Source organism: Oryctolagus cuniculus, chromosome 2, assembly GCF_964237555.1.
Source record: "Oryctolagus cuniculus chromosome 2, mOryCun1.1, whole genome shotgun sequence".
Lineage (NCBI taxonomy): Eukaryota > Metazoa > Chordata > Mammalia > Lagomorpha > Leporidae > Oryctolagus > Oryctolagus cuniculus.
The window spans coordinates 104,152,983-104,175,640 of NC_091433.1; the positions used below are offsets into that span (position 1 = coordinate 104,152,983).

Here is a 22,658-nt window from a genome sequence, read left to right on the forward strand (position 1 = left end):
CCTGTCCAAAAAAAATTATTATAAACATATTTAAAGATATATGGCAAATATATACACACAGTGAATTAAAGTATGTGGAAACGTAGCAGAGAAGTAGAAACTACAGCAAATATCTAAATGGAAATTATAGAATTCTATATTGTATTAGCAGAAAAAGAAGAGCTGGATAAATTTGGTTGCAGAGTGAATATACTGAAATGAAAAGTAGATCAATGGAAATCATCTTATCTGAAAAAGAGAGAAGAGGGCCTGGTGCTGTGGTGTACCTGGTATCTTAACATATACGCAATTCAAGTCTCAGAAAGAGAAGACGAAGAGAATGGGGCAGAAAATATATTTGAAGAAATGATGGCAAAAATTTTGCTACAACACTCTAGAATTTCAATTAGCTGCCAAAATAAATAAAAAGAAAATCATATTGTGGGAAAATGCTAAAATCTAAGCATAAAAAGAAAATCAGAGAATTGGGTAGAGGAGAACAACATATAACATGAAGAAAAATATAGCATACATGAAGATTGACTTCTCATTAGAAACATGGTGGCCAAGAAATCAAACTGCAGCAAATCATAAATAATGAGCCAAATCTTTAAAATGATGACAGAATAAATATGTTAAATAAATATAAATATGCTAAAATGTGTTGTCACATAATTCTATATTCAATGAAAGCATCCTTCAAAATTTTAAAGTTAAACAAGCTCTGAGAATGTATTGACAACAGATCTATATTAGAAAAGTTAGGCAATGATACCAGAAGGAATGACAGTCACTAGAAAAGTTATGTAGATACATATTAAAGACTAAAAATACGTATTTATTTTCTTCTATTATTTAAAAAACATACAGATGTTTAAAGAGAAAATTACATCCTGTGTCAAGGGCATTTTAATGGTTCTTAGTATAGCTAATATGTTGATAATACAAAGGGAGGTAAAGGATATTTTATTCTTGAAACTTCTTACATTTTATACAAGGTCCTATTTACTCCAATTAATTGTTTTAAACCAAGAAGTTATATTATAATTCCTAAATCATCCACTAAAAATACAAAGGATAGTTAAGTAAAAGTCAACACAAGGATGAAAATGAAATATTTAAAACATTCAGTTATTTCAAAATAACTCAAGGAATGAGAGAAATCAAAATCAGATGAGATAAATATAAAACAAATAGAAAAAAATCAAAATACCACCATAACTATGACTATGTTAAATGTAAATGAGTGAAATATTATAAGCAAAGGGCAGATTGTAGGGTTAGATGAAATAGAAATACCTAACTGTATGTTTTCTATGAGAGATACACTTGAAGTGGAAAGACATAATTAGATTTAAAGTTAACATGACTATATTGGTATAGCTATATTAAGTCAAAGATGACTTTACAAAAAGGAGTATTACTAAACAAAAAATGAATATTTCATATTAAAAAGGGTCAATAAATCATGATGACATAATTATGTGCTAAATTTTTATTATGTGCATATTATTGATATATGATAATAATATAACAATAATAATTATGATATACTATTAATACAATTTCAAAATAAAAACTCTTGGAACTAAAGGAGAAATAATAAGATCACAGTGAAAAAGTTTGATAGTTTCTACTCCATAATTCATAGAAGATTTAGAAAAATTAATTATGTCTAGAGGTAGAAAAATCAGTAAGGACATGTGAAAACACTTTCAAAGCTTAGAAAATGGAACTAATAAATTTTTTTGGTACAAAAACTTTTGAAATATATACATATAAGAAACCGTCAAAAAGTTCATGAAAATTGTGTTTTATGAAAAAAACTAAGCATAGATTGTAAAAAATTGACACCAAAATAAATTTAGTTTTAGCTCCATGTTTCCTCATTGTTTTTGGCATACTAATAGAAAATGTCGATGATACTATCAATGACATGGATTAACTGACATTAATAGACCACAACACTCAACAACTGCTGAAAGCACAATATTGTCAAGTGCACATGGAATGTTCATCAAGATTGCTCATATGCTGGACTGTAAACAAATCCCACAATTTAAAAATATAATCATTTGCAGCATATGTTACTTGAAAAAAAAGAAGGAATTAAAATATAATGTGTACATTCTGAAAATCGGGTTTTATAATTTTACAGAGTGCAGATTATAACATCAGATAGAATTCTCTAAAGCATTTTTATGTTGGTATGATTATACACACACCCATGCATGTGTGTGTGCGCACACACACACACATTGATATTGGTTTGCGGCCACAATTCTTAGATCATATAGCTCCTTCCTCAAAGGAGTCCATAGAAATTAGAATTTCTCTTCCCCAAAGCAAGTTGTAGAAACTCTAATCTTCCTTTGCCGTTCTGTGTTGGAACTGGTGATAAAGAAGTTCTCTGATCTACCCTTGTCCTACCAAGGGTATGTGGTATCCGGGAGGAGGAATGCTGTGTAGAAAAGAAAAGAAGAAAATGAACAGGCAGATTTTGTTGGGTTTCCCCACCAGGTTTAATAGAAATTCTGCATATGTAATGAGGCCTCTGTAAAAGTCCCATGGGACAGAGGTTGGAGAGTTTCTGGATGCCTGAACTCTTGAAGGTTCCTGAAGGGTAGTTCACCTAGAGAGGGCACGGGGATTCTGCACTCCTTCCAGTTTTCTCCCCAGGCGTCTCTTTACCTGGCTGCTTATCTGTATTCTAAAATGTCCTATTTGCTATTGTTGCAACTCTAATTGTCCTCCTGAATGCTGTGTGATACCCAGATTTATGGCCATTGTCCAGAAGCAGTGGTCAAACAAGATAGGGCTTGGGACTGGCATATGCATTTGGGGGTCGGGGACAGTCTTGGAGACCAAGCTCCCAACTGGTGGGATATCCAGATAGACAGTGTCAGAACTGACAGAACTGAATGAATTGGAAGACACCCAGCTGGCAGCTGCTGCAGAATTGATTTCTTGGTGGGGAGAGGGAAACCCCCCACAGCTGGTGTCAGAAGTAACCTGTTGTGAATGTATCATAGGAGAAACTGAGTCTGAAATTAAGTTGTTTTCTTCCTATTCTATTTCCAGCATCAGAAATTGGGACTTCAACATAAAAATTCTAGAAGGAGAGGATCACATAAGATTATACAGAAACTTAAATGTAAGCTGTCAGTAGAACCAGTTAGGTCAACAAAGATTCACTAGACAGAAAACCAGAATTGATATAGCTGAAATGTTATAGTCAGCTAGTGCCAACTAGATTGGTCTACATCAAAAAATATGTGAGACTGCCACATTTTCATAAAAATGTGACATGAAAAATATTTGTAATAAAAATTGTTGGGGGCCAGCGTTGTGACGTAGATGGTAAACCTACTACTTGCAATGCTGGAATATTATATGGGTGCTGGTTCATGTCGTGGCTGCTCTATTTCCAATCCAACTCCCTGCTAATGTGCCTGGAAAAGCAGTGGAAGACAGCCTGAGTGCTTGGGCCTCTGCTATCCAAGTGGGAGACCTGGAAGAAGCTCCTGGCTCCTGGCTCCTGGCATCAGCCTGGCCTAGCCCTGGCCGTTGCAGCCATCTGGGAGTGAACCAGCAGATGGAAAATTCTTTCTCTCTCCCTTTCTCTCTGTGACTCTGATTTTCAAATAAATAAATCTTTTTACAAATAAAATTTGTGAATATGTCTTATAAATCTTGGAAGATAACCTGCTATGTCACTTTCAAAAGAATACTTCTTAGGGTGGTTGTTTGGCCTAGTGGTTAAGGTAACAGTTAAAATGTCTGCATCCCATATTCATACCCAGCTCCATTCTTGACTCCAGCTTCCTGCTAATGCAGACTTGAGGAGGCAGTAGTGATTGTTTAAGGGACTGAGTTCCTTTTGCATATGTGAGAGAATTGGATTGAGTTCTCTGATCTTTGCTTTGTTCCAACCCATCCCCAGGCATTGTGGGTATTTTGGATGTGAACCAGTGAATGAGACTCATTATCTCTCTCTCTTTCTGCCTCTCAAATAATAATAAAAATAAAATTATTATTTTTACTTTTATTATTATACTTCTAAAAACATTCTGATTTTATGTCCCAAGATATCCAAAATATTGATATTGGCAGTAGTGAAAATAACTATTTCAGTCTTATTGCAGAATATTATTTGCACAGAAATAAGTCCATAATATATTGCTGAGCCATAAAATAAGATTCTATTGAAAATCTACAGAATTATACTATTTTATAAAAACCTATATATGAAGGTGCTTCAAAAAGTTCATGGAAGAATAAAAATGAAAAATTCCATATGGGATCGCTGGCTGCATTCATATCAGAGAGCCTAGGTTTATGTTCCAGTTCTACTTCCAATTCCAGCTTCCTGCCAATGCATACAAAGGGAGACAGCAGGAGAAGAGCCCCTGCTATTCACAGGGAAGTCCCAGATTGAATTCCAGGCTCCTGACTTAAGCCTGGCCCAAAGTCTGGTATTGTGGGCATTTCAAGAGTGAGCCAATGGAAGGGACATCTCTGTGTGCCTGTCTTTCTCTGTCTCTCTAGCTCCCTGTCTTTCAAATAAATATAAAATAAATAAAAACATTCAAAAACAATAATGTTAATTTTTTGTATACTTTTTGAAGTCCTTTCATCTGTATGAAGATATTCTATAACTTCTAATGGGGTTATATTCCAACCAAACCATTATAAGTTGAAAATAATGTATTTAATCTGCCAATCAACAGAACATCATAGTTTAGCAACACAGTACCCTACAGTTTATGGGGTGCCCCCCTGGGGCTGACTTGCAGCTGTAGTGTACCTACCACTGCCCAGCATTGTGTGAGAGCCTGGAAAAGGGTCAAAAATCAAAATTTGAAATACAGTTCCTGGTAAATGCATATTGTTTTCACACCATTGTAAAGTTGAAAAATTGTCAGCTGAACCATCATAAGTCATTGCACCATCTGGACTCATATATGTTAGAAAGAATTAAAGAGTAAGTATCAGAAAAACAGTAGTTGTTTTCTCCAGCCTTGCTTTCTTTTCTTCTTTCCTTAACAAACTCTTTAAAAATCTGTAATATCACAGTTCCTGTGGCTTAACTGTGGTGTCAGCATCAGAATGAGCATGCAATGGCACACACTGTGATTTAGTGCTTTGTATATATCATCTCATTTAATTCTTGAGCAATAATTAGATAAACAAAGAGATTGAGTAATTTTTCCAAGCTTACACAGGCTTCATGTGATTAAGTTGGGATTTTAACCAAGGAAGCCTGATTTTGGAGCTGCTACTCTGAAACTCTATGCCACCAAAGTTACCCAAAAAGTCTGTATCAGTGATTGAAAAAAAAAAAAATCTAAAAGAGCAAATAGCTTCTGAGATAAGTCTCTCAGGAGACAACAAAGAAAAGCAAAGGCAGAATCCAAGGCCAATGAGGACACAACTGGAGGAACAAATGGGATATTGTCACTGTGGGTAACAGGGCCCAGAGATGAGTCAAACGAGTTGCAGGCAGGGCATTGGGATGACTGTCTGAGAGTAGGTCTGAAACGGAGCTTCCAGGTTGGTGAAAGAAGCCTTGAAAAACCTTTCCTGCTGCACTCAGGAGCTGTGACACGAACCTGTGTGCTCAGAGAGGAAGAACGCACTGAGACTACTCTAGCATCAGGAACCAGGACAAGCCACTCCCTGAGTAGAGTCATCCAAATGCCATTGCAAAGCCAGAGTGTCCTGTGACTCCTGTAAACCCTGGGTCCGGAGTCAGAGCTCTAGGGATAGCTGGTAGGGTACCAAAAAGGTGCTCTGCACAGGAGTGCACAGGGAAGAGTGTGAATTGCATAAAAAAATTCAACATTCCACAGGTGTACCTACAAATAAAAATTTCAGACTATTTTGAACAACTCTAGTGCAGGCAAAGAGCCAACCTACAAATTCACTACAGAAAAATCAGAATACTAGAGTAATCCTGAAAAAGGTTTCAAGTATATGTATAAATCCTTAGTGAGACAAGTGAAGGAATAAAATCTGTCACATGAATAATAAACTACAAAAAATAGAATTAAAAAGTTTGATGTAAAACTGGAAATCAGAGAAATAATTCAAATAAATTTATCAGGTAAATCTATAAAGGAAATATTTAAAAGTGAGTAATAAAATTTAGAAATAGTACTGAAAATTTCCCCCAGATTAATTTTCTCTCTCTCTCGTCTCTGTCTCTCTCAATAAAAGGAAGACACAAGGTGACTGACTTGATAAAAATAAGACCCAACTATATGCTTCTTACAAGAGATTCACTTCACCTTTAAGGATACACATAGCCTGAAGGAAAGGGATGGAAAAATATACTTCACACAAATGGAAACCAAGAAGGAGCAATGATAGACTTTATGTCAAAAACTGAAAGAAGACACAAAGATGGACACTGTATGTTAAAAGGGTAAATCCATCAACAAGATATAATGATTACAAATATATGCCCACCTACCAGTGGGGCACCTAAAAATATATCGAGGAGAGCTGTTTTAAAATGCGTTAAGAGTAGGGGCTTCAATATATAGTTTGAACACTAGATTGTGTGGAAAGAAAATCAATAAGGAAATACTGAATTGAAACAGCACCTTAGACCAAATGAATTTAACAGACATACAGGACATCCCACCCAACAGGAACAAAATGCACTTTGTTTTCAAGTGCATACAGAACATTCATCCAGATCACATGTTAGGCTGCAACACACGTCTTCGCAAATTTGAGAAGACTGAAATACTATCAAATATCTTTTCCAAACATAGCAGTATGAAACTAAAAATCATTAACAGGAGGTATTCTAGAAAATTAATAAATACAGGATAGTTAAATATTATGCCTCTGAACAATGAAAAGGTCAACAAAAATCAAAAGAGAAATAAAAAAGTCTTGAGACAAATGAAAATGGAAATACAGCATACCAAAATTTATGGGATCAGCAAAAGCAATTCTAAGAGGAAAGTTTATAGCAATAAACATTTATATAAAAAGAAGACTGCAAGTATACAATTTAATATTATGTTTCATAGTAATAGAAAGATAAACTAAATCCAAGTTTAGCAGAAAGAAATAATAAAGACTTAAGCATAAATAGATGAAATACACAAAAAATACAAAAATCAATGAAATTGAGTTGGTTCTCTGAAGAGATAAATAAAAATTAACAAACCTTTACCCTTACTAAGAAAAACAGAAAATTCAAATAAAATTAGAAATTAAAGCAGAGAGGCTGGCCTTGTGGCACATTGGTTAACGCATTTCATATGAGCACCAGTCCAATCAAAACTCTGCTTCCATTGCAGTTCCCTGCTAATGCCTGGGGAAGCAGTTGCTTGGGAAAGCAGCAGAAGATGGCTCAAGTGTTTGGGTCCCTACCACCTACATGGTTACTCAGATAGTGTTCAAAGCTCCTGGTTCCAGCCTTGCCCAGTCTCAGCAATTGGGGCCATTTTGGAAGTGACCTGGCAGATGGAAGATCTCTCTCTGTCTCCCTAATGTCTGAAGTTCTGTCTTTCAAATAAACAAATTAACTTTTTTAAAAAAATAAATGAAAGCAGAGACATTATAAGGGATCCACCAGAAATACAAAGAATGTTTTAAAAAATTAACTGTCAAAAATTTGGATAATCTAGAAAAAATGGATAAATTCTTAGAAACATACAACCTATTAATTCATAAGGAGGTCAGATAAGCAATAAAAATCTCCCATCAAAGATAAGCCTAGGACTTAATGGTTTCACAATTGAAATCTACCAAACATTTAAATAAGAATTAATGCTAATTCTCCACAATCATTTCCAAAAGTTGAAGAGGAAGTAATACTTCTAAATGTGTTTTTTTTTTTGTTTTTTTTTTTTTTTTTGTTTGTTTGTTTGTTTGTTTTCTGACAGGCAGAGTGGACAGTGAGAGAGAGATACAGAGAGAAAGGTCTTCCTTTGCCATTGGTTCACCCTCCAATGGCCGCCGCGGCCGGTGCACTGAGGCCAGCGCACCGCGCTGATCCGAAGGCAGCAGCCAGGTGCTTCTCCTGGTCTCCCATGGGGTGCAGGGCCCAAGCACTTGGGCCATCCTCCATTGCACTCCCGGGCCACAGCAGAGAGCTGGCCTGGAAGAGGGGCAACCGGGACAGAATCCGGTGCCCCGACCGGGACTAGAACCCGGTGTGCCAGTGCCGCAAGGCGGATGATTAGCCTAGTGAGCCGTGGCACCAGCCCTAAATGTGTTTTACAGTGCCAACATTATCATTACATTATCAAATCCAGACAGGAACATCACAAGAGAAGACGAGAGGTTAACATCTATGATAAACATGGATATAAATATTCTCAACATAATCAGTCATAGATCAAATTCAAGAGCACATTAAAAGGATCATTCATCGTGATCAAGTGGGATTTATCCCTGGAATGCAAGAATCGTTCAACATTTTTAAACCAATACATTTGATACATGGCATTTAGAGAAGCAAGGGTAATAACACTGTGATGGTCTCATTAGATGCAAAGAAAATATTTGATAAAATTCAATGTCTTGTCATGATAAAAAACATCCTATAATAATAAAATCACACCTAAAATACTCAATAGAAAAAAAAAACTGAATCCTTTAAGACTTGGGACAAGACAAATATGTGGTTCATATTCATGACTTCTAATCAACAGAGTATTGGAAGTCCTTGCTAGAAAAATAAGGTAAGGATGAAATAAAAGGAGGAAAGAAAGAGGGCCCAGCACTGTGGCATAGTAGGCTGAGCCTCTGCCTGTGGTGCCAGCATCCCATTAGAGCACTGGTTCATATCCTGGCTGCTCCTCTTCCCAGCCAGTTCTCTATCATGGCCTGGGAAAACAGTGGAAGATGGCCCAAGTTCTTGGGCCCTGGACATGCATGGGAGACCTGGAAGAAGCTCCTAGTTCCTGGCTTCTGATTGGCTCATTGTGGCCATTTGGGTGAGTGAACCAGTGGATGGAAGACCCCTCTCTCTTTCTGTCCCTCTCCTTATCTGTAACTCTACCTCTCAAAGAAAAAAGTAAAATCTTTAAAAAAAAAAAAAAGAATGGGCACTTTTGATCACAGGATCCCATATATAGAAAACACTAAGGAATCTACCAAAGAATTCTTAGAACTGATAAACAAATTCAGTACAGTTACAAAATACAAATCAACATGTAAACATCAGTAGCATTCTCTATGCTAACAATGGATTTTTCAAAAAAGGAATCAAGAAATAATTCCATTCAATATAAATAGTGAAATTAAAATACTTAAACTTTAACAACTGAAAAACCTGCACTCTAAAAACTATAAAATATTAGTGAAAGAAATTGAAGAATGCATAAATAAATGAGAATACAGCCTGTGTTCATTGTTTGGCAAAATTAATGTTGCTCAGTACTGTCCAAAGTGATGTGCAGAGTCATGCACTCTTTACCAAGAATCCGATGTAATTTTTCATAAACATAGAAAGACAAATTCTAAAATCTGCATGGAAACACAAACATTCCTGAATGGGCACAGCAATCATGAACAAAAAGAACAAAGCTGAAGTTAACACATTGCTTGATTTGGAATTACACTACTTAACTAGCATAAAATGAATTCACATCTATGGTCAATTGATTTTTTTTTACAAAAATGTCAAGAAAGTGCAATGGAAAGGACAGATTCTTTAATAAATGAAATTGGGAAGATTGGATATCCGTGTGAAAGTGAATGGAATGGACACTGTCTTACACTATATACCAAAATCAACTGAAAATGGATTATAGACTTAAACATTAAGCCCAAAACTAAAGTTACTAGAAGAAAATATGGGGCGAAGCTACATAACCTGACCTGGGCAAGAATATTTTATATCCAACCCTAATGTGTGATTAAAGAATAAAAACATAAATGCATGTGGTTGTATCAAATGAACAAATCTGCACAGCACAGGAAACAACAGAATGAAGAGACACACTGTGGACTGGGAGAAAATATTTGTAGACCATACATATTATAAAAATTAATATCTAAAATTTACAAGGAATTCAAGCAACTTTATAGAAAACAAATAATGCGATTAAGAAATGGGCAAATTACCTAAATAGGTATTTCTAAATAAAAAAACAAATGACTAATGGACAAAAAGGTTGACATTACTAATTATTAGGTAGATGCAAATTAAGACCACAATAAGGTATCACCTCACACCTGTTAAATTGGCTATTCTCAAAAAGTGAAATGATAACACATAGTGGCAAGGATGTGGACAAAAGAGCCCTTATATATTGTTGGTGGGAATGTAAATTGATATAATAATTATGGGAAGCAGTATAGAGATTCCTCAAAAACCCAAAAACAGACTACTTTACGATCCAGCAATCCCATTACTAGGTAGATTTGAAATCAGTGTGTCAAAAATCTGTCTGCAGTCCCATGTTCATGGCAATACTCTACACAAGAGTCAAGTCATGGAGGCAAACTGAATGTCCATCAAAGGATAAACAAATACACATTTGGTGTACATATACACAATGGAATATTGTTTAGTCTTAGAAAGGAAGAAATTCTGTTGTTCGTGACAATGTAGATGTATTTGAAGAACATTATACTGAGTGAAATAAGCCAAAAAGAAAGAAAAATAAACCCCACAAGTTCTTACTTGTATGTAATCTAAAACAGTTGAACACGTAGGAGCAGGCATTTGAAAGAGTGGTACAGAATTTGGGTTTGGGGGACTGGGAAATGGTACAAAGCCTCAGACAGGAGAAATAAGTTGGATTTTTTTGGATCAATTTCAAAACATGATAAATATAGCTAATAATTGAGTTCTGCACATTTCAATATTGCTGAAAGAGTAATCTCAAATGTCCTTATCCCCCCAATATGTCAAAGATTTGAGATAATAGATAAGCTAATTAATCCAATTTAATAATTTAACATTGTACTCAAAAATCACAACACTTTGTAGCTCATAAGTTTACATAAAATAATTTGTCAATGTGTAATTTAAAGAGATGTAACTCCTTAGATTAAAAATTATATTTGTGCAGGGGTTTGTCTTGGCAATTAGGGCACTGATGGGGGTGCACTCATTCCACATCAGAGGGCTTGGATTTGAGTTTCAGCTCCAGTATTGATTCATATTTCTGTTAATGCACACTTTGGGAGGTAGGTGGATCTGTAACATACACATGGGACACCTACATTGAGGTCCCGGCTCCTGGCTTTGGCCTGGCTTCATCGCTGTCATCACAGGCATTTAGGAAGGGAATCTGTAGGTGGGAGTTGTCTTTCTCTAATAATCAAATAAATGGGAGACCAGGAAAAGCACCTGGATCCTGGCTCCTGCCATCGGATCAGCGCGGTGCGCCGGCTGCAGCGGCGGCCATTGGAGGGTGAACCAACGGCAAAGGAAGACCTTTCTCTCTGTCTCTCTCTCTCACTGTCCACTCTGCCTGTCAAAAAAAAAAAAAAAAATATCCTCCATAGATACTCAGGTGTATGGGAACTCTTTATACTATTTCACAATTTTTGCTTTATAAATTTAAAATGATTCTGAAATCAAAAGTTAAGAATCCCTCCAAATAGAAACTAAGGAAGTGGGGAACCTACATTCCATAGTGAAATAATATACTACAAAAGAGCCCAACACAAAAAAGAGTTTACATTTAAGTATTTGACAACTGACTTCTCCCCCTGGCAATAAATGACCCCTGAAGACAATGGAAAAATATCTTCACTGCTATCAGCCTGTATCCCACACCCCACAAATTTATAACTCAATCAGGAGAGAACTTTTTACAGAATTCATAAATACTGCGCTTACTACTCACAGATTTCATTGAAAAAAACTCAGTGCTGTACTTCGTCAGGATGAAAAACAAGTATGGAGAGGAGTAGGATAGGAAAATAAGAACAGGAGCAGGTGTCTAGCACATCTGTTAGGACACCACTTAGGATGCCTGCATCCCATATCCAAGTGCCTGGTTCAAGTCCTGGCTCCTCTTCTTCTGATTGCGCTCTCTGACAATATACATCCTGAGAGGCAGTAGGTGATGGCTCAAGTACTTCATCCCTGCCACCCACACGGGACATCCGATTCAAGCTCCTGTCTCCTGGTTTCAGCCTGGCCTAGTCCTGACAGTTGCACACATTTGGAGAGCAAACCAGCAGATGGAAGATCTCTCTCTGTCTCTATCTACCTATCTTTCATCTATCATATTCTATCTCTATTATCTCTCATCTCAATATCTTCTCTGTCTGCCTCTCTGTCTTTCAAATAAAATGAAAATAAAGCAAAATTAAAAAGGGAAAAATAACAAATCTTATGGTGGTGTAATACAGGACATACTTTTTATATTTTTTTTTAAAAATTAAGATTTATTTTATTTGTTTGAAGGATGGAGTTACAGAAAGAGGTAGAGAGAGAGACAGGGAGATTTTCCATCTGCTGGTTCACTCCCCAAATGGCAGCAATGGGTTCGAGTTGGGCCAATCTGAAGCCAGGAGCCTGGAGCTTCTTCCAGGTCTCCCACAGGGGTGCAGAGGCCCAAGCACATGGGCCATGTTCTGCTGCTTTCCCAGGTCACAGCAGAGAGCTGGATGGGAAGTTGAGCAGCCAGGACTCGAACCAGTGCCCATATGGGTTGCCAGCACTGCAGATGGCAGCTTTATCTGCTACTCCACAGTGCCAGCCCCTCATATTTTTTCTTTTGTTTTTAAATATAATGCTACAAATATTCAGCTACAATAATATGATAAGAGTGAGAGAAAAGAGACAAAGAGAGAGAAATTGGAGAAAGATGTATGGGTGTGAGCTGCTGCTGTTCAATTGCACTGCCTGAGAGCTGAGGCACCTGTCATATTCAGAAAGGGCACGGAGACACCAAATAACCATTGATCATGTTAGAAATATTTACAGTTAATATTCTGAGACAAGAATATTTAAAGTATTTCTTTATTTATTTGAAAGACCGAATTACAGAGAGGGAGAGACAGAGAAAAAGAAAAAGAGAGTGAGAGCTAAGGAGAGATCATCCATCCGCTGGTTCACTCCCCAAATGGCTACAACAGGCATATCTGGGCCACGTTGAAGCCAGGATTCAGGAAGTCTATTCAGATTTCCCACATATGAGTCAGGGGCTCAAGTGTTTCGGCCTGATTCCCAGGTGTGTTAGCAGAAAGCTGCACTGGAAGCTGAACAGGCAGGACTCAAACCGTCCGCATAATACAGGATGTTCACATCGCAAGGGGCAGTTTAACCTGCTGTGCCACAACTTGAGCCCCCATGAGAAAAATTTTTTAATTTTTTAAATTTTTTTTTAATTTTTTAAAAATTTTTGACAGGCAGAGTGGACAGTGAGAGAGAGAGAGAGAGAGAGAGAAAGGTCTTCCTTTGCCGTTGGTTCACCCTCCAATGGCCGCCGCGGCCAGCGCACCACGCTGATCTGATGGCAGGAGCCAGGTACTTATCCTGGTCTCCCATGGGGTGCAGGGCCCAAGCACTTGGGCCATCCTCCACTGCACTCCCTGGCCACAGCAGAGAGCTGGCCTGGAAGAGGGGCAACTGGGACAGAATCCAGCACCCTGACCGGGACTAGAACCCGATGTGCCGGCGCCGCTAGGCAGAGGATTAGCCTAGTGAGCCGTGGTGCCGGCCCCCATGAGACAAATATTAAAAAGGAATATAAAAAACTTTATTGAATATACAGAAATTAAGATTATGAAAAATTGCAAAAAAGAATGACAGAAAAATTAATTACAAACATATCAGTAATTGCAATAAATGTTAAGAAATCAAACCTGTCTATTGTAAGATTGACACCGGTAGAGTGAATTTTTTGAAAAAAGAAACATGAAACAAAATCACATAGAAATATTAGAAGTAAAAGGACAGAAATAAATTTAATGATTTGCAAATGTTAATATAATAATATTTAATATCAAAAAAGAAAATAAAATTGATTATTATGGTTAAAGAGGGAAATTGTGTAATTTTAGTAACTCGGGAAACATTGTCCAAGTGAGCTGTTAGAATAACCATGACCTTGAAGATCAGAGGGTAGGAGAATGTACTGTCCCTGCCTCCTCCCCCTGAATACTGCAGACACTAAAGACGTTTTATGAGATTCAGTTTTTCCTCTTGAAATCCCTGCTATTTTGATGTCCAATTTCTATGAGTTGAAAGGAAAAGTAATTCTCCTGATTTTATTTGTTATTGCTGTTACAGTTTTAACTCTGCTTGCATAGTTGTCAGCATAGTACTGAAGGTGATAAAAAGCATGTCCAACGGGAATGAAAACTGAACAAGACACATGAAAACATTTGCTAAGGTGAGAGAGAGTATTCATATCAGAAGATAAGAAAATTAACTGGACAGTGTGCATGACATGCAGAGATCCAAGGGTCATAGCTGGGAAGAGTCAGTTTCCTTTCATCCATTTGACAGGTGAGAACTCAAGTCCACTTTGTCCTTACAGGGTCACTGAGACAGAGTGATCAGTGACTCATTTTCAGGTGCCTGGGGTGCAAAAAGAAGTTGAGCATCAGTGTAACTCAGCCCTCATGATAAAATCTGGAATGGCGCAAAGAAAAGAGTCAGTAAAAAGTTTCAAATGTGGTACAAAAGATGTGAGCTGAGGTCCTTTATGTGATTTCAGAACACTTTGGTCTTCAAGGCAGAGAGACAAAATGTGGTTGCAAAATATGAAACCTAAGAAAAAGCTGTTTGGGTGTTACAAAATAGATACCTTCAAACTCAAGCAGTTGTCCAACTCAGTCAAGAACATCACAGTAAATGTGAAGTAGACAAGGAATAATTCTTAATATTTTTTTTTTACCAGACCAAGTGGGATAATTCATTCCTGGTATGCTGGGATGGTTCAACATTCACAAATCAATAAATGTTACACATCACATTAACAAACTGAAGAATAAACACCACATTATCATCTCAATAGATGCAGAGAAAGCACCCGATAAAACACAACATTGTTTCATGATGAAATTCTTAAGCACACAATCAAGGCAATTCATGACAAATTCACAGCCAGCATCCTACCGAACGGGGAAAAGTTGGAAGCATCTCCACCAAGAACCAGAACCAGACAGGGATGCCCACCCTCACCACTGCCACTCAATACAGTCCTAGAAGCTCCAGCCAGAGCCGTCAGGCAAGAAAAGGAAATCAAACAGATACAAATTGGAAAGGAGGAAGCCAAACCATCTCTATTTGCAGATGACATGATTGTATATATAGGGCATCCAAAAGACTCCACAAAGAGATCACTGGGACTCCTATAGAAGAGTTTGGCAAAGTGGCAGGATACAAAGTCAACATACAAAAGTCAACAGCCTTTGCACACACAGACAATGCCATGGCTGAGAAAGAACTGCCAAGATCAACCACATTCACAACAGCTACAGAAAATCAAACACCTTGGAATACATCTAACATAAGAGGTGAAAGATCTCCACGATGAAAACCACAAAACACTAAAGAAAAAAATAGAATAATATGTGAAAAAAATGGAAAAAATATTCCATGTTCATGGATTGGAATGATCAACATCACCAAAATATCCACACTACAGAAAGCAATCTACAGATACAATGCAATCCCAATCAAAATATTAATAACATTCTTCTCAGATCTAGAAAAATGATGCTAAAACTCACATGAAAACACAAGAGACCCTGGAATAGCCAAAGCAATCCTATACAACAAAAACAAAGCCAGAGGCATCACAACACCAGACCTCAAAACACACTTCAGGGCAGTTATTACTTCTTCTAAATAAGCAGCTCAAATTTAAAATATAGTGCTTTTTTAACCAGAAGAATTTGTGGTCTTTTGACAAATTTGAGAGGAAGCCTGGAGGTTTGTCTTAGACTGACAATGATTAATCACTAATAAAGATTGATTTCTCAAGGTACTGGAGACTGGGAAATCCAGGATCTGGGGGCTTTCATCTGGTGAAGGTCTTACTATCTCATCCCATGAAGAAAGGAAGAAGGTCAAGAAGGCACACAGGACTGAACGCGATCAAACTCGCCATCACAAGCTCCTCGTAGACTCAGCATCATCCCTTTATAAGAGTGCAGACCTTAGCCGGCGCTGTGGCTCAATAGGTTAATCCTCCGCCTGCAGTGCCGGCACCTCGGGTTCTAGTCCCGGTTGGGGCACCGGATTTTGTCCCGGTTGCTCCTCTTCCAGGCCAGCTCTCTGCTGTGGCCCGGGAAGGCAGTGGAGGATGGCCCAAGTGCTTGGGCCCTGCACCCGCATGGTAGACCAGGAGAAGCATCTGGCTCCTGGCTTTGGATCAGCGCGGTGCCATTTGGGGAATGGGGGTGAGCCAATGGCAAAGGAAGACCTTTCTCTCTATCTCTCTCTCTCACTGTCCACTCTACCTGTCAAAAAAAAGTGTGCAGACCTCAAAATATAAACACTTCCTGTTAGGCTGTGCCTCCACCACAGTTTCCTTGGTGATTTTAGCTTACAACATATGCTTTTTGGAGGACACATTCAACTCATAGCAGGGTTCTACATATTCTTTCTCTTCTGTTTCTGCAATTTTTCAAAATTAAGTGACTTGAGTTGGAGCTTCTCTAGTTCTCATTTGAACCTTACTTAAATAAAAATTTATGATCCATTTGGTTAACAACAATTAGATATATTTTATTGTAGCTTTCTTTGTGTATCTTATTGTATAGAGGAAGACGTAACCATTTGTTCCTGCCTTGAACAAAATGGAGCAGTGCAAATATTTTCTGTAAAATCAGTAAGTGTGCTATTACTGAGAAATTCATATAGTTTTGAAAAGAACACCTGAACTCAATAATAATAAAAAAAGAACTGTGTCAGATACTTCAGGTGGTAAATATATATTTGTATTTTGACCTTGTCATCAATTTCCAAACTTTACTTGCTATTTTAGTGTTTGTGTTTTCTCAAGTCAACCTCCTGGGAATATCTTTTTTATATCGTTCAGACACTGCAGCATCCATAAATAGCTTTGTAGCATTACCTTGAGCCAGAGAACCCAACATTCCATTGCATGAGCAATGTGGAATCTTCAGTTTTGAAGAAAAAGTAGTCTAAATGACATTTTGCTTTCAGTAGTGAAATTCAAGAAAAAAACAAATCACAGAAGAGAGACACAGATGTTTCTCTGATAGTTGGAATCTTTTGAAAATGACTATCAATTTAATGAAGGTAATTGATAACATTGTGTTATATGATCAGTGTATTTGGTTGGTTATCTACAAAGTCATCAAAAAAGTCACCTGTATATAGTGTTCCAAGCAGGGACTGCTTCTGGACTTCATCAAAACCTCTTCTGCAAACCTTTTTTATAACTTAATTAGCAAAGTCAAGATCAAGATGCAACTCCAGGGTGTTTAGATGAGACAATTTCTTTGCAAGGACACTTCATTAAAACAGTTAATAATGTAGTAAACTCTTGTTATCAAAGAAATCTCTTAGAAAATATTTTTGTCAATTGATAAAATGATTCCACCCAAAATATTTATTCTGTGAGAAACATACAAATACTGTTCCCCCGGCAGCCCTGTCCTGGCTCTGTATCCGTCTCTGCTTTCTAACTTCCCTAACAGTTTTGTGACTGAGGGTTCACTGAGTGTCTACTCTGTGGCAAGCAGTGTTCTAGGTACCGTGGGAACAACAGTGAACAGAATAATGGATTCGTTTTAATGAGGTTCACTTTCTGAAAATGATAGGCAATAGACAAGGACACTAATAAAAACCACATACACTTACTGCATTCAGAGAGTGGATCACACAATCAACTTTAAAGAATTTTTATCATGCCAGAATGAAACTTTCTAGTCTTTAGTGATCTTCTGCAATTCTCCCATACAATACTCATACTCCAACACACACACCCAGTCCTAGGCAAACACTAACCTATTTCCTTTCTCTATAGATTTACCCATGCTGGACGTTTCGTAAAATGGAACCGTACAGTATGTCATCTTTTGTAAGTGATTTCTTTCACTCAGTATACTAAAGATTTATCACATTGTACCATGTATAAATATTTGTTTTGTATTGCTGAATAATAATCTACTTAGATGGATTAATTAATTCATAAACACTGGTGTTTTTTCCACTTTGGGTGTTATGAGTAAGGCTGCTATGAACATTCATCCACAGGTTTTAATTTATTTTGAGTATATTCCAATGAGTGAAATTGCTGTTATATGGTAACTATATTTTTAATCTTTTGAGGGTATTTTCCAAAGTTGCTGCATGCATCATTTTACATTTCCCTCTGTCCTCACCAACATTTGATTGTTTGTTATTGGATATAAAATGATATCTCATTGTGGATTTGATTTGCATTTCCCTAATGAATAATGATGTTAGCTATTTGCCACTTACACATCATCTTCAGAGAAACGTCTATCCTTCAAATACTTTGCCTATTTTATTGGGTTATTTGTCATTTTATTACTGAGTTTAAGAATTCTTAGTTCTCCATATATTCTAAATATGTCTCTTATCAAGGACATTATTTGCAAATATTTTCTCTCATTCACTGTAGTATCTCTTTACTTTTAGTTATTTTAACTAAATTTTAATTTTAACTGAGGGTGTCCTTTGAAACACTAAAGTTTTTAAATTTTACAAAGTAAAATCTAATGATTCTTCTTTGGTTGGTTGTGCTTTTGGTATCATATCTTATAAATCATTGTCAATTCACAGGTCAGAATGGTTTGCTCGTATGTTTTTTCCTAAGATTTTTGCAGTTTTTAACTCTTCCATGTAGGTCTTTGATCTACTTTTGAGTTAATTTTCACATATTGTGTAAGGTAGCGATCATGTGACTGGGATTTCCCAGGAAGGGGACAAATTCCCCTTAGTAAAAGCATTTCCAAAAACATATTGCTCATTTATTTAAAACTATTTATTCTTGTTCTGGGCACATTTCTGTCAATAAAATAACAAGATTCTCGCTTTCAGGGAGTTTCCATTGCATGTTGACAGAAGAGAATAACATATACAAATAACAAAGCCCAAAGCTCCAGAATGGTAAAGGGTGGAGAGTGCTGAGGGTGTGGTTTATATTTTGAGATGTAATAGAGGGCTTCTAGGGTGAGGGATTTGAACACAAACTTGAAGAGGGTGAATGTGAAACACCTGGGGCCAGCTGAGGAGAAAGCAGCTCAGGCAGAGGGAACAAGGAAAGGACAAGCCTAGAGGTGGAGATGTGTGCTATGTCTGTGGAACCGCAGGGGTATTCATCATCCTGGAGAACCGAGAGGTACGCGGGAGCAGGGTCAGGTGCATCCTCATGGATCCTGGGTGAGAATTTGGATGTAGCATTGACTGAGACTGGAAGACATGGGAGGGGTTTGAGCAGAGGGAACAAATGATTTTTTTTATGTTTTTAAAAGATTATCCTGGTGAATATTGGAGAATAACCCAAAATGCATTAGAAGGTAACAATTCAGGTTAGAAGGGGACAGAGCTTCAAGGTAGTAAAACTGGGAATGGTCAGTGGCAAGGCATATTTGGAAGAAAAACCAATAAACCTAAGATATGAGGAAATAGAGGGAAACTTAGTATCATTCCAGAGTTTTTGAACTGGGAAAATGGAAGCACGAGTTGTCATTAACTAAAATGGGGTAGAAGTCAGAAGGAGCTTAGACAGAACAGGAGGCAGGAGTTCAGCATGGGGCATGCTAACATTGAGACACCCAGCAGACATCCAAGTGGAAATATTCAGTGGGTATCTTGATGCAATCTAATTGTGAATGGAAATGCCTGGTGGAGGAACACATTTGATACTAACAGCAAAGAGTTGAAGTTTTCACCATTAGGATGGTAAGAGGTCATCTGTGGAGTAAGGAAGGTGGAGAGGGTAGAAATACAAGCACTGGTTCCTTTGATGCATCCATGATGCAGGTCTAAGTGGAAAGAGGGAAAAGAATTGGCACAGAATGATGGAGATGTGATCAGTAATCCACGAGAACTCAGAGAAGCTGGCGTCATACTGCAATGGCTTCAAAGGTAATTGATGGGATAGAAAGCATGGACAGTACGAAGATGACAATAAGTTACTTAGCTTCAGCAAATATGTAGTGACAACTATGCTAGGGGTTGCTTCAGAGATAACCAGTGAAGAAGAGAGCCTCAGATCTAGTCTTTATGAGCATGGCATTCTAACAGGGAGTGACAGAAAATCAAGGATGATCACTATGTAAATTATACAGTATTAGAAGATAATTCTTGCTTTGAACTAAAAGTAAGGACTTGTGGGTGGGGTTTGTGTAGAGACAGATATGGACTGACCAGGGCAATATTTACTGCAAAGATGGTATTAAACAATGATGTGAAGGGGGTAAAGAGCGTACCAGACAGAATATTCACCACACCAGGCCTGGATGGGCCTACATGGAGGAGAAACAGTAAGTGCACCACAGCAAATGGGGAGTATTAAGAGGCACAGGGGGAGAGGTGACACAGAACTGAGAGTTAAGTTGTTGCAAGAGATTTTAAAGATGTGCGCTTCTGCTCTGTGTGCAAGAGGGACAATCAGGTGACAGAGTGAAGGAACGACCCAATAGGATAACCTGATGGGTAGTCAACAGGTCAGATTCTGTATGTATTCTTAAAGTAAACCTTGAAGAATATGTGTGTGTATATATATGTATTTGTGTTGCTGTGGTTTTGTCCTGAGAGTAGGAGCACAGTGGAGGCTGAGGTGCGGAGTCACCACACAGACACTGGGAGTCGGGTGAAAGCAGGCTAGAGGCAAGCAGCTTACAGATTCATTTATTTCAATTGGTGCAGCAGCATATATAGCCAAGGCAGCCCATCTAGTCAAGGGGCGGTTTATGCCGTAACCAATCACTGCCTGTTGCCAGGCAGGCTCCTTTGCCAGGTGAGTTCCAAAGCCATTTCCTGAGTAACTGATGCTTGCTTGCCAGAGGCCATCTTGGCATGACCTTCTCATTCCACCACATATATGTATATGTATTTGTATATGTGTGTGTGTGTGTAAATATTAATAAATGATTCCTGGCTTATAAATCTCATGGTCTTTCTTATTTTGAAATGGTTTCAGTTCAGGGCTAGTATTGTGTCATAGTAGGTTAAGCCTCCACCTGTGGTGCTGGAATCCCAAATAGGTGCCAATGCGAGACGTGGCAGTTCCACTTCCGATCCAGCTAATGGCTGGGAAAGCAGGGGAGGATGGCCCAAGTGCTTGGGGCTCTGCATACCCATGGGAGACCCAGAAGAAGCTCCTGGCTCCTGGCTTCGGATCAGCCCAGCTCCGGCTGTTGTGGCCATTTGGGGAGTGAACCAGCATATGGAGGACCGCTCCCCGCCCCCCACATTGGTCCCTGTCTGTAAGTCTGTCTCTCAAATAAATAAATAAATCTTAAAACAAAAAGAAACGGCTTCAGCTCAATACAGATGAAAGACTATCCTTTGTTACGATATTTGGTTTTTTCAGCCTCAGAAGGAGATCTGAGAAAGCAACATCTTTCTGATCCTCTCCTTCCCCCCGTCTCACCTGTATTTTCTTCTTTCCAAGGAGGCCATAGAAGCCAGAATTTCTCTTCCTCAAGATGAGTCATAGACACTAATCCTCCCCCACCTTTAAGTCTTGGAGGGAACTCTGTGGTCTATCTTGTCTGATAGTAAGTCATAAGACCCACCTCCCACCACCACATCTGAAGTGATTCCACCCCATGGCCGGGAGGAAGAGATGATATGCAGAGATGCCTGGGATCCTTGGACCTCACCTATGTATCTCCTGCAGCTGACTGCTCTTTAACATATCCTTTATAATAAAATGGTAAAAATAAGAGTTTCCCAGATGTCTGCGGGCATCGCAAGCAAATTAATCAAATCTGAGAAAGGGCTCATGGGGATTTTAATTGGGGGCACGTTGCTCAGAAGTTCTGGAGGTCCGGCGGGAGCTGATATTATCTACAGATTGACAGTATCAAAATAGATTTGAATTAGAGGACCCCCAGCTGGTGTCTAGGGCAGAGTTGCTTGCTTGCTTGCTTGCTGATGGGGAGAACTCACATGGATTTCGGGTCACAGCAGTGATTTCTGCTGTGAGTACGTGGTAGAAGAAGCTGAGTCTGCATTTTGCTTCCCCTCCACACCTTCAGGTCAGGTTTACTGATGAAAGCTCTGTGAGGATTCCAAGAATCAGAAATCCTACAGAGGGCCCATTTTTGACCTGGGCAACATGAAGGTTTGGTGGTCTTCACTTGAGATGGGGTAGAATGGTGGGTGAAACAGGTAGGGGAGAAAGTTCAGGTACAGTTGATAAAATACTGCAGTGTTGAGTCTTTAGGGAATTTCTGTTTAGTCAAATATTTCTAGTACTAACACCCTAATGAATTCATTCTCAGCCAAATATTTCTTAAAGTCCTCCAGATTTTATGTCAGCCTCTTATATTCTCTTATATTCCTATGATAAACCATGAGGATTTTAATTATGGTAATAAATTTTTGACATGAGGTAAACAATAGTTTCCAATAAAGAAATTTTGTAGAATACCATCTTATGTCTCCTTTTTAAAGATTATGAATAAAGAGGAATCTGTGTGTATTTGTAATCCATGTTTGAAGAATGATCGATCCTCTTAACAGAAAACAATCTCAGTTTGGGTGGTTAAATAAGCATTTTAAA

The 22,658-nt window shown here is 38.0% G+C and overlaps 1 long non-coding RNA gene across 1 annotated transcript in view; it reads right to left on the reverse strand.

Moving 5' to 3' along the window:
- Window positions 1-1,836: 1,836 nt before the first annotated feature.
- LOC138848806 (uncharacterized) overlaps window positions 1,837-22,658 on the reverse strand; it is an 87,089-nt gene continuing 66,267 nt past the window's right edge. The window contains exon 3 of the long non-coding RNA XR_011386901.1: window positions 1,837-2,440. This is a non-coding gene — a long non-coding RNA (uncharacterized lncRNA). The remainder of the gene's footprint in view (window positions 2,441-22,658) is intronic.